Source organism: Natator depressus, chromosome 18, assembly GCF_965152275.1.
Source record: "Natator depressus isolate rNatDep1 chromosome 18, rNatDep2.hap1, whole genome shotgun sequence".
Classification (NCBI taxonomy): Eukaryota; Metazoa; Chordata; order Testudines; family Cheloniidae; genus Natator; species Natator depressus.
This window is the reverse complement of record NC_134251.1, coordinates 9144449-9157224: the sequence shown is the minus strand read 5'-3', so window position 1 is coordinate 9157224 and position 12776 is coordinate 9144449. Positions and strand designations below refer to the sequence as shown.

At 50.7% G+C, this 12776-nt stretch overlaps 1 long non-coding RNA gene across 1 annotated transcript in view; it reads left to right on the top strand.

Annotated features, from left to right (window-relative positions):
- The window catches only part of LOC142000688 (uncharacterized), a 107188-nt gene that overhangs the window by 42989 nt on the left and 51423 nt on the right, over window positions 1-12776 (top strand). Inside the window, exons 3-4 of the long non-coding RNA XR_012642308.1 lie at window positions 529-633; window positions 7708-7898. This is a non-coding gene — a long non-coding RNA (uncharacterized LOC142000688). The remainder of the gene's footprint in view (window positions 1-528; window positions 634-7707; window positions 7899-12776) is intronic.

The window sequence follows — 12776 nt, the reverse complement described above, 5'->3', positions numbered from 1 at the left end:
CAGAGGTTGTTTAGAGACCCTGGGTTAAACTCAAGCCACTCCTGGTTTAACCGCAAGGCCCAGTGGTTTGGACAAACGGGGCTTGAGATGGACAAACCAGTTTGGAACTGATTAGACCAGGCTCAGTCTTGATTCTGAAACTCAAAGGGTCTGAACCAAAGGCCACAGAAGCCTTCCCATTGACTTCAATTGGCTTTGGATCAAGACCAAAGTGACCACAAAAGGAGCCATTTTCGTGGTTTCAATAGGTTGGGTGAATGTTTGAAAATGCTATAATTATTTTCCTTTGCTGCCTCTGTGCTTCCTCCCTCCAGAGGGGATGGGGAGTGACAGCATCCAACCACCATGATCCTCCAGCCTAAATGCTCACTCTGGGGAGATTTCCAGTCAAGGTTTACAGACCCGAGAGGTCCCGGTAGCTGGGACAGACCCTCAGGATGCATGGAACCCCTTGTAGCGGAGCTATTCATTATCTGATGGGAAGCTGTTCAGGCTGCTCAAGGTCTCTCTCATTTCCTCACATTTCAGCGCACACAGTGATCGCCAGCCATCAAACGCCAGAGAACAAAGCTGCATGGATGAAAAGATGAGAGCGTGAGAGAGGGAGTGGGGCTTGTAAAACAAGTGTGCAAGGTATTTTGCTTGAGTGGCCCTGAGATCTGGGCTTCTGAGGCACGAGCTGCTACCCGGGAGGCGGTGTCGGATCTGGCCCTGTCACTGAAGTGATGGCAAGGAGATTGCAAAAGCCTTCCCAAAGGGACCAATTAGAAATGTAAAACCTCACTTCAGCCATCTCGGCATTGTTTTTATCATTTCCCTTTCTCTGTGTTACTAGAGCATGCTGTTGGTTTGAACGTAAACAGGCACATCTGGGTTCAGCCTCATGCCAGTCATTGGGGCCTGAGCCAGAATCATTTAGCTGCACCCCTGAATATGGGATCCCAGATCCAAGTGTAACCCACACTGTGTGTGTGTGTGCGTGCGCTCTGCAGCCTTAGCTTTTAACTCAGGCGGTAGAGGCTCATGCACTAAGCTCCAGGTTTGACCCTGCCCACCGACGACCACGATCTGTTGGCGTTACACAAGCAACTTATTTTGCAAAAGCAAAATCCAGTTCAGGAGATTTTGCAAACCAGAATCTCCCTTGATTTTCTCCTCTAATCTCTCTGCCTCTGAAAGCCCATCTGGTGCATTTGGGGAATATGTTCTCAGCTGCTGCTTCTCCTACTACCTCTACAAAACATTCCAGAAGAACAGAGCTGGGGGATTACTATGAGAAACCTGGGCTGGTGAATACCATTGAGACTAACTTGCCCAGCTCAGGGCCGCATGATCTGTGGGGTTGTATTATTAGTTATTCTGCTGCTTTCTAACGACCCCTGGGCATTGCTGAAACATTCACAAATCACCAAAGTCTCACGAATCTGAGTGCAAATTATTATTGGTCTGAAAATCCAAACTAGGCAGTGTCTCCATTGCCATTTGCCATTGGCTAGTCATCACTCTAATGTAAGAACTTTGTCATCCAATGAGAGGGCAGACTCAGTACCACGTGACTTAGGTAACACACCCCAAGTAGTGAATAGATGAAGTAAACACTTTGCAAATGGCCAATAGGCTGGAAATGGTTTGTCCAGACTGGCCAGTGAATGAGCTCTTTTGGTCATGGATTATCTTTTACTCAGTTTGTGCAGTGCCTAGCACAAAGGGGGCCATATCCTGTCTGGGACCTATCGGCTCTTCTGGAATACAACTACAATAATAACAATAATAATAAATTCAAAGACAAATTGGATTGAGTCACAAACAGAAATGGGGGGGAGGGGGCTGAGGTCACAAGGAATGTTATTCTCAGTGCATAATTCAACCCAGTCCTAATTCCACACATGACTTGTCCTCTGCATTAAGATGCTGTAGGTCACAGGAACATCTTCAAACCCTTCTCCTTTCCTGAATCTTACATTCTAAGATGTTGCCTCCATCTTTCGTTCTATGCTTAGGAATCACATACCCCCTGAAACTTGTCCCCTTAGTTGTCTTTATTCTAATGCTCAGCACCTGCCTGCTGCAGGCACGGAGTTAGTTGCTGGCTTTTGGTTTCTGCGATCAGTCCCTGAATTGTTTCTTGGTCATGGTGTTGCAGTTTGGAAGGCCATTGTTCAGCCCTTTCTTTATTTCTTTCCTTTATTCCTTGTTCAATCCTCTATGTCAGCCCCTACTTCCAGGCTTTCCATGGGGTCTCTGGTCTTTTGAGTTCTCATTGCAACTAGAACCAGATATGCCAGAGGACCATGAAAGAAGCGGTTCTCGTGAGCTCAGTTTTGCAGCATCACTTTTGGTTAGCTCAGATGAGTATGCAAACTTCTTGGTGTTTTTCGGACCGCAACTGAACTTCTCAGGAGTTCACCCATCACCTGCCCACTCCAAAAATTCAGTCAAGCCCATAGGGGGCTTGGTTCCCATGCTGACTAGTAGCCACCTGCCGGACACTGATGGAACTGGAGATAGGACGGTAACTCATGTTTCTTGTCTCAGTGCTTACATCAAAGCACTGAGACAAGATGGTGAAGGACACAATGATGAGCTCTACGGGCCATGTTCGCACTGCATGGGTAGTCAAACAGCACTCGCTAATCTTCCAAAGTCCTAGGTCCAGCATCCATGAGGCTCAGAGTAAAAGCTGGGGTGGGCTATCTGGTTTTCCATAGTTCTGGCCCGGGAGCTGGAGAGGATGCCCCCAGGACGTTACAGAGGGCAACACAGCATTCTAGAGAGTGCACTATAGAGCCTCTCTGCTCCTTCCACATTAAGTTCAAGCAGCTGAGCCTCTGCCCTTGTCTACACCACTGCTCTGTTCTCCTCCTACATCGCTGGCAGCTCCTGAGGCGCCTTTGCCCATTTCAGACTTCATGCCTTCTGTCGGGCTACCCTGTGAGCTCAGAACAGCTTCCCAATGAACAGCCACCAAAGGCCGCATTGGCTTCCCCCTGCAGGCAATGGGAGTCTTTGCACTGATGTTAGTGGGAGCTGGATGGGATTCCTCACCTGCAGCTTTAAAAAGCTAGCAAAGGCCCATTCAGGCTGCTGCATAAGACCAGACTCCAGCCTGTCTTTGACCTCCTCTGAATTGTCCCTGCTCATGCATCTGGGCTGTGAGCTCTTCAGGGCAGAGACACTTACTTTTCAGCAGACCTGCCTTCTGCGCGGCACTGTGGCCGACCCTGGACACGCTAAATACTGCTCTTGCTAAAGGGCATGTTTTCAGCATGCTGCTGCCTCAGGACTGGGAATGCCTGTGCTTAACCAGGAGCGTACAGCGGCCTCCCCCTATGCCAGGCTGTGTTTTCTTTAACATCACTGTGCAGAGAGCTCAGCGCATGTCACTGCTTTCAAGAATTCTCTGCTCTCTGTAGGTTTTTATACTCCCTCCTCCCCCCAACCCCCGGCCCTGCATTATCCGCCCACCGTTCTGGCTGGCTTCCTTCAGCACTGCTCCTGGTTGTGCTTTTCATAACTGCAGGTGGTTGGGTTTTATAGCCTGGGAGTCCTCCGTGTTACAGGAATGCTCTCTGTCTCTAGAGGTTCCTTAATAGATCCACAGTAGAGGGTGCTCATGAATCTTCAGCGTAGCTGCTGATTTTGTAGGACCAAAAGCTCTGGTTGTTGCAGACTGCAACTGGCTTCTTTTGTGCAGCTCTTACCACTGGGCACTGTTCAGATACTGAGTTCACTAACACGTGGGAGCTGGAGGTAGAATTCCCAGCTCGAGGAGACACCTGATGGAGCTCGCACACCAAATATAGAAGTGTAGCCATGGTGGTGCAGACCTAGGGTCTTGGACGGGATCGTACTGGGGGCAGCTAGCCACACACACAGCTGTGGCTATACTTCTGTCTGAGCTTGTGTGTGTCGCATTGTTTTATATTTGAGTAATCCATTGGTCTTAATAACTATTCATTGTTAGTAACTTAACAACAGTCTTCATCAGATACATAGTTAACATCTAGACAGAGCATCTTAACTCCAGTCAATCTCTGTCTACCCCAAACCCACCCACCTCCTCCCACTGTCAGCTCCCACTCGCTGGAGAGTCTGATCAGCCTCTTAAAGCCACAGTCAGACCACACCGCTGTGCCTCTTTGAGCCGGAAATGACCCCTCCTGCTGCAGCGTGTACGTCCCTGAAGTTACACGAGGCTGAATCCAACCCATGGTATTTTGCAGCACCGCCAGTGGCTGAGGAGACGGAACCTGGGTGTCATGCATGTAAAGGGGATTCTTCGCTGTTGCTCCTGCTGGCTCCTTAGCTCCCAGACTCACCAATGTTGCCAGAAAGGGTCTCTCTAAGTCATGGATGGGACCGTTTGTGAAATCCCTTTGCGTGGCCCGTCCTGGAAGGCACTGCAGAGGGAACCTGTGCTGCCCCTTGCTGCCTTTCCCTCCGCTGGAGAAACCATTCTGTGCTTTTAACACACATAGCAGCAGCTGGTGCCACTCTCCAGCCCCTCCCTAGCACAAGCTGGCTGTCCTTTTTGGGCATCCACTTTAGCGCCCTGACAGCAAGCAGCATCCCTTTGATTCAGGCAGACGGTACAGGTTTAATTATTCTAATTTCCTTTGTCTCTTCCACACTGCATCATTCACAGGGCAGGGATGAAAAGCCTGCAATGTGGTAATTGCTATTGCAGACGCATCCCACTAAAACGCCAGGGAGAAACCTTTGCAGAAAAATCTCTAGCATTAAATATTCTGCCAAGACTAATGAGACCAGTAACTAGGACAGAGAAAGACCGGCCACAGCTGGCGGGGCCCAGTGTGCTGCTCTTAAAGCACAGAGAACACAGCAATGATATTTTTCTGGCCACTGAGGGTGTTAAAACGCATCTCCTGCCTCTGCATTCCACTCCTTAGGATTCATTCCCTTCCCTGTGTAAATTTGCAGGCCACCCACCCACCAGCTCTGCATGGATTTAACTCCTTCCCCTTCTCCTCCTAACCCTGCATAAGCCCAGGGGAAATTCTTCCCAGTCAGCCCCCTTCCTACCTGGATTGAGTTCATTTCCATCTAACCTGTTCCACCATAATCTCTGCATGAAACAGAGTGAATGTTTCCCCCTAGCCCAATGGACTGGGGTGAATCCCCACCCCCAGTCCAGCTGCCTCCGTGTCTCTAAGTGAAGCTGGGAGCAGTCTGGGTCCTTGAGTTACAGATCTGAGCTGTGGGGTGAGCAATGACCATGCCCTGGCTCCCTCTCTGGACATAAAGATAACACACGCTTGTTCTCTTCTCAGTTGCACCGATCCAACCCAATTCACTGCAGGATCTGGCCCATTTTACTGAAAATAGACTGGACACCTTGTGCAAACCTCACAGCTCTCATTGACCGGCTCGTTCCCTCCCTCAACATTTGATAATCCAGGAGCTAAGCAGAGACCTTGGGTTACGGACAACCCAGTGCAGCCAGCGTTTGTCTCAGGTCCATTCACAGTCAAAGATGGGCTTGAAACAAAGTCTCATAGCAGAGCTGGTTGAAACTTGGAATTCCCTTTTGGGGGAAATTCTGATATTTCAGATTTCTTTTCTGTTCCAATTCCAGGCTCACTGACTTCCCAGGCTTCCAGGGACCCAAGGAGCCTGGAAACCCCAGGACCCCTGGCTGCGTGGCAGCTCCCAAATGGGCTGCTGCGAAAGTAGTGGGCTGAGAAGCCTGGGGGAGCCCCACCAGGAGGGCTGCTGGGGACCTTGAGCTTTTGTTTAGATTTTCTCAGTCGAAAAATCAAAATTTTCTGGCACAACTGAAATTTTCCTGCAGAAAATGTCAGTCTTGCCCAAGGTGCATTTTCTGTCGGAAAAGCCTTCTGATGGAAAATTCCCAGCCAGCTCTTCTCCACTGGCTTGGCCCAAGGAGAGCAGGAACCCAGACAGCACAGGAGGGGGATGAAGCTTGGCCCATTTGTTTTTCTCTCTTCAGAGATCACAAACTCAGTTTTGTGGTCTCCCACTCCCACAGCAGTGGTCTTTGGGTTTGGGAAGCCAATGAATTCCATCTCAGCTGGCAGATTCGGCTCCCTGACCAGCCTCCTTTAAGGTGTCTCAGATTGGTAATAAGATCACTAGTGACGTGGCCAGATTTTATCAGATCAAATTGCTTCTTAATAGCAAATGTTACGATACCATTTGCAGGAGGTTAAGCACCAAATAAGGGACTTGCTTTAAAACATCAGACAGGTAGTCACCCTATCCTATAGCAGTACTCAGACTCATCCCCTGGTACAATTGTTATCCAGGGCCCAGAGCAAAGGACAGTCTGCATGGTAATTACTTCTAGGTTTGTTAAGTGGCATTACCAAGTAAGCTAAGGGAACCTGTGTCATTTTTGTGCTAGTTGCAAGGTGCCCCTTGTACCCTATCAAACATTACAGAGCCAGATCTTCAGCTACTGTAAATCAGTGCAGCTTCCTTGGCTGTGGTAGTTCTACACAGGTTTACTCCAGCTGAGAATCTGGCCCCCAGTGGTCCTGTTCCCTCCGACATTTAGCTTTGCAAGGGCACATGTGAAACATTTCTTCATATGAAACCATGCTGAGAGACTGGTTGAGACTTAAATCTTTTAAAGAAAAGCTGAAGTTTTGGAGAAAGCATTAGAATATATCAAGTTGAAGGCAAATCCACTTACACCAAGAAGTTGTTCTTATCTCAGGCCTTACTACTGTGTGTGTATGCATGTCTGTCTGTCTGTCCCACTGCCCCCTGCTGGATGGAATCAGACCTGCTCAACTGTGTGTCATCAGCCCTGTACTGCTACCAGTGGATGGAGATACTCCTTCAGCTGACATAGTAACAGTCTGTACTTTTGAAGCAGAAGATCTGGGTTCTATCATGGCAGTTGCACTGTAATTCTAAGGGGCCAAAGCAAATAGGACAAGTCTTTCCCATCTGATATTTCTTCACATTTTGGCACAAATCTGCCTTTGTATTCATGCCCCCGTTATCTTCTCTTCCTGCCAAGATCCCCCTGATTGAGTTTTCATGCATGAATGCTCACAGAGATGGATTTTAAGCTCTGATACTCGTGGAAAGCAAATTTTAAATTAGCTTTCCACAAGCATTTGCACTGGGAATGTGATCATAAGAGTTACACAAACCCATTTGGGGCCCAGACACAGTGAGTGCTCTGTGTCCTTTGCGGCCATGCACTAGAAATGCAAACATAAGAGTTAGATTGGTCCCAGTGGGACGCACAAGCAGTACCCCATGACAATGTCTCTGGCCACTCACCACTGAACAGAAGAGTGCAAATTCTAAATATTAAAACAAAAAATTCCAGTAAACTGGATTGATTTGAAAACAAACGTGGTTGGGGAAATCCATCAAACCAGTTATTTGTTACCTAGTATTTGTTCAGCTCCAGTGACAAGCTAGAAGTCGTAGATTCATTACACCCTGTTTGCTAATTACCAAAGCTCCATGGGCTTCCTCCCTCCCAGCCCAGTCTCCCCTCCCCCCACATGCTCCAGTCTTTATTTATTTATTAAGCACACAGCTGGTGCTTAATAAATACATTAATAAATAAGGACATAAATCGGGAAATAATAGCTTGTGCCCCTGCAGCGAGGTCATTAACAAGCTGACTCCATTACGTCCCAGCCCCTTCCCTAGCAGGACAGGCGGTGGGGTTCTAAACTGAGGATTACAACTTCTCTGCAGGAAGGAGCAGCCCGGAGAGTTGAGCTGGGGATGGGGAAACCGTCATTAAAACGACTCTGCCATCATTGCAAAGAATGTACTGGGAAAATATCGACCCGCTGCATTTCGCGGGGGAGAGGGAAGAAGAAACGATCCGTCAGCTTGAGCTTGCTGCAGTCAGCATGAAAATCCCTCTCTAAAGAAGATAACAGGTAACATTTTCAAAAGCACTTAAATGACTATGCTACAGTGGCACAGCCAAAAGGGGTTTTCCGGGCGATGTAGTTAATCCTTCTCTCCAAGAGGCGGAAGCTAGGGCAACAGACGAATTCCTCCATTGACCTGGCTGCATCTACAGGGGTTAGATCAACCGAACTACAGCACTCAGAGTGCCAAATTTTTCTCATCCCTGAGCAAGGTAGCTCGGTTGGTCTAATTTTTAAGTGTAGACCAGGCCTAAGTCCCATTTACAAAGTGACTTAGGGCCAGATCCTCAAAGATATTTAGGCATCTGTAGGTGGGATTTTAGAAAGAACCTAAGCAGCTTTGGAAAATCCCACTCAGTGCCTATCTGCCTCTTTAGGCACCTAAATACCTTTGAAAATCTCCCTCTTAGGAGCCTAAGGCCTGGTCCATAATTAAAATTTAGCTCGACATAGCTACATCACTCAGGGGTGTGAAAAATCCACACCATAACCCCGTAGTTAAGCCAACCTAACCCCCAGCTTAGATGCAGCTACGTCATCAGAAGGAATTCTTCCATTGACCTAGCTACTGCCGCTCAGGGTGGTGTTTTGACGATGTTGATGGAAAACCCCCTTCCATCACTGTAGCAAGGGTCTACACTGCAGTGCCACAGTGCTATCGCTGCAGGGATATAGCTGTAGCATCTCTAGTACAGACATGGCCTTAGTCTCATTGAGATACAGGGGGACTTGGCCCCCTAAGAGCCTAAATTCCTGTTGAAAATGGGATTTAGGCAGGGCCAGATTTTTATATTTAGGCACCTAGTGGGATTTTTCCAGTCTAAATGCCTCTGAGAATCTGGCTGCGAAGTCACTTAGGGTACGTCTACACAGTATTTTGGAGCCTGCAGGAGTGAACCTCCCAGCCCGGGTCGACAGAACCAGCTCTCTAAAAATAGCCATGTAGCCAGTGCTTTGAAGCTGCAGTTCTGGCTGGAGCCCGGGGGGGGGGGGGGGGGGAGGTCTGCAGCCTAAGGAGGTGGGCGGGCATCGGAGTCTGCAGGCCAAACAGCCATTGCGTGGGAATGTTTGGTGATGACTATGGCCCTGAGGCAGACTGCAAGCTAGAGGTGAAAGTCTCCATTGGCATCCAGCCCCTATTACATCAGTCACAGCCCGCCCCCAGGATTCCCTCCATCCTAAATCTGTAGTTCCTTGCTCAGAGAAATCAGGGTTGGTTTGTTTTGCTTCAGTCTCAGTTGTTTGTTGGCCTCCAAATAAACTACACAGGATAAGAATCCGGAAAACAAATCTGAACCTTCTTGTCTCTGATGGGCTGATCCTGCATGGTGCTGAGAGCTCTCCTTCCTCACTGACTTCAATGGGATCCCTCCACCCCATGCAAAGAACGTCTCTCTCTCTCCGTGCAGACAATAGACGGTAATATTTATTTACACAGCGTGAAGGGGTTATTTATTAAGATACGCCTGACAACTGGATCCAAACTAATTTCTCTTAATAAAGGCACTTGTGGTCTCCATGGCAACAGCATTGTAGTTTCCATGTTAATGTGATTTCTCATCTGAAAACAAATTAACCGCCCCAAAAATCCCCTCTGGCCCAGGGAGAATAGAGATGGAGCAAGCCCCTCGCACGCGGCTGTCTGTACCAGGCTGACAGCATCACGGCCTCCAAAAAGGCTGCAGATGGACAGGCAGACGGTTCACCCAGCCCCATTACTGGGAGACACGCGTCCCCCACACAGTCTCATCGAGATGCATTTCATCTTTCTCTAGACAGTCTGATCACAGGTCGGTAGCTGCCGGGAAAGGCTTAATTGGCGGGACTCAGGTAGCAGGTGAATGTGGCTGAGGCTCGTTTTTGAGGATGAAAGGAAGGCAGGGAGCTGGGGGGAGAAAGAAAGACGGTGCATGCAATCTGTCTGCACTGATACCAAAGACGCGGAAAGCACCAGAGTGGCAATGCATGGCAGCCCATCCTGTGAGAGGCTGAACCCACCTCCCCGGGAGTCCCACGGAGAACAGGGCCCAGCATCTGGCACTGCACTAACAGGGGTCCCTTTATTGCACGACACACATGATAACCCTGCGCCCTACATTCCCCTGCTCTCTGGGAGGGGGAATCCCCCCAAAGATCCGCTGGGTGCGGCAGGCTCAGCACAAAGCAGGAGGGGCTGGGGCCACAGCCTCCAGGATGCTCGCTGGGCTGACATGGAGACCCTGCAGCTCTCTGCCCAACCAGGGAATGCCCCTCCCTTGACTGCACCATGCTTCCCAGTCTTCTTTGCAGTCCCAAGCCAACTGCCTGGATCCTTCCTATAACCTGCACATGGGGCTGGGCTGGGCTGGGTTGGAGTCTGGTGAGTTACTTGGTTATTAGGCATGAAGGTCAGGTATTAAATCAGCTGATAGAGCAACATGCTACCTAGTGGTTAGAGCAGCAGATCCACTCCTAAGAACACCCCAACCCCTCAGCACGGGCTCTATTAAACGCACAGGAGGAACATGCCCTTGGGCTGACACCATCTCTGCTTAGTTGCTGAACGATTAATGGGATCCCAGGAGCCCTGATGTGTGGCCTCATGTAACAGGGCAGCCTGCCCTTTTAAAGGCCAGGAGGCTTGGGCTAGCCAGCCCTGGTCAGTTAGCCCCATCAGTGCCAGAATTAGCTGCCTCAGCCTGAAGAGGCGGGAGGAGTGGGGGCAGAGGTCAGTATGGTAAACAACACCCAGGCCTCAGATAAAGGCTTGAGGGAGAGGACGCTGTGGTCAAGGCTGTAGAGAGCAGGATCTAGGCCCGGCCTAGCTCCTGTGGGAGGCCCTGAGGTGAGGGCTGCGGTTGGTAGGAGCTTGGAAGAAATCACCTATGGAGGCAGCAGCTAGGGGTCTGGCAGAGCAAACTGTAGCTGCTTGTTATCGGGTCCCCGGACTGGAACCTTGTGAGGTGGGAACACCTGGGTTCCCTGACCACCCACTGGGAAGCTGGTACCAAGCCCCCGAGGAGGAGCTTAGGACAGTTGAAAGCCCTGAGAGGAAGCGTGTAAGGACTATGGGCACAAGACTGGATATCAGGATTGGGACTATTATTAGTTGGGCTTTTGTTACCCCAGCAGGGGATAGAGCTTGACCAGTGACCTGGCTGGAAGGCTGGGCCCCGGACAACGCAGGCCACAGCAGAAGCAGGTCGTCAGAGGTGCTAGAGTGGGAGAACCCCAGCTGGGCTATAACCTAGAGTGAGTGGATGCTCAGGCGGTGAGCTCCCCCCGACCCCTCCATTACACAGCCCCTTGGCAAGACCAGGACTTCCACCTTGGTCAGAACATGGCATCCCTCCACCGGTCCTGAGCTGCCCAGGGCCTCTGCCCAGGACCTCTGCCCACATCAAAACCCACCCGCACCATCGCCGTCTGCAGAGCTACAGGTGCTCGGAGGCACTAATATCACAGTGCCCTCCATGTGGTTTTTCTGGGGGGAACCTGCAAGGATGTCCTTCCCGCCAGGTGCATGTCTGAGCTCCCCCTCCCCCATCTCTGGGTCAGGGTCACGGTCACAGCCTCCCTGTGGCCCCATTAGTTCACTGGTTGCTGCTCTTTGTAAATGGGCAGCCGCCCCCTCACCGGCTGGTGAGAAGGCACAAAGCAGCCACCAGGAGCTAACCTACTGGGTGCTATAAAAGCCTCTCCAGTCACCTGATAGAGGAGAAGATCTGGGTCAGCTGCACTTCAGAGGTTCCTGGATAAAGGCAGGAAGGGTGGAGTGGGATTTGTCCAGGGAGAACTAGGGAATGGGATGGGGGGACTGGTCTGGCTGGTGCTCCCCCAGCCCCTCTGGCTACCACACTGCTAGAAAGGCGGTGTTCTTGTTCCAGTGGCAAAGGCCCCAGTTTATCATTTCCCTGTGGTCCTTGGGTGCCAGCTGTGTGTATGGCGGCAGGTGCACATGGATCCTATGGCCAGGTGCACAGCCCACTCTACCAGCTCTATGCTGCCTCTGTAGTACCCCCCCTCCCACACACACACACTGAATGCCTTGTGGGGCTGGCTGGAGCCCAGGTGTGTGGGCTGGAAGGGGAGGGGAGGAGATTGGGGCAGGTCTGTCCCCTGATGACCTACACCCCCGTAGAGCCCCAGAGGGCTCGATGAAGCAGATAAGCTAGGACAGCCCTCCAAGTGGCTGCATGCTGCACCAGCCCTGGCAAGCCCCAAAGAGCAGAGGCACACACTGCGTCCCCTCTGTCCCTGCCTGCACTGGGGGCTGGCCCAGGTGTCTCTCTGTTATACCACTGCAGCCTCCTTTGACATCAGTGGGGTTACTGAGAGCAGACTGTGGTCCCCACAGAGCGAGGTCTCCTGCCCTCCCTCAGGGCTAAAAGCCAACGGTGGCAGCCTCCAGGGGTGGTTTGCAGTCAGGCCACTTCACCCGCCCTCAGCCTGCATGTGCAGATACTCGGGTTCCTGACACACAGCTGGCCAGGCCCTCCCGGTCTGAAATCATTCCAGGTCCAGGGAGGAAGAACAACCAAAAAAAGGAACAGAAGGAAAATCCCTTGTTGGGCTGGGCATGTGGGTGTGGCTCACTGCATGGCTAAACCCCAGGAATCTGGCTGCTTCTCCGGCTCCCGCTGCAGATTGTAGTCTGAAAGCGTGCCCTCCCCACAGGTCATTCTTGCTTGGCCTGAGTACACGCAGGGTTTGGCACCAGTTCTTAACAGACAGGGCCGGTTCTAATATTATCCAAATTGATTGTCCCCTGCCCCAAAGTGCCTGTAACTCGCCTCTATTCCCCACGGTGGTGTATACGCAAATCACCCCGACAGCAACCACCAGAGGGGAAAATCACTGTGATCAGCTAAAGCAAAGCAATGTAAAGCCACATGGGAGAGGCAT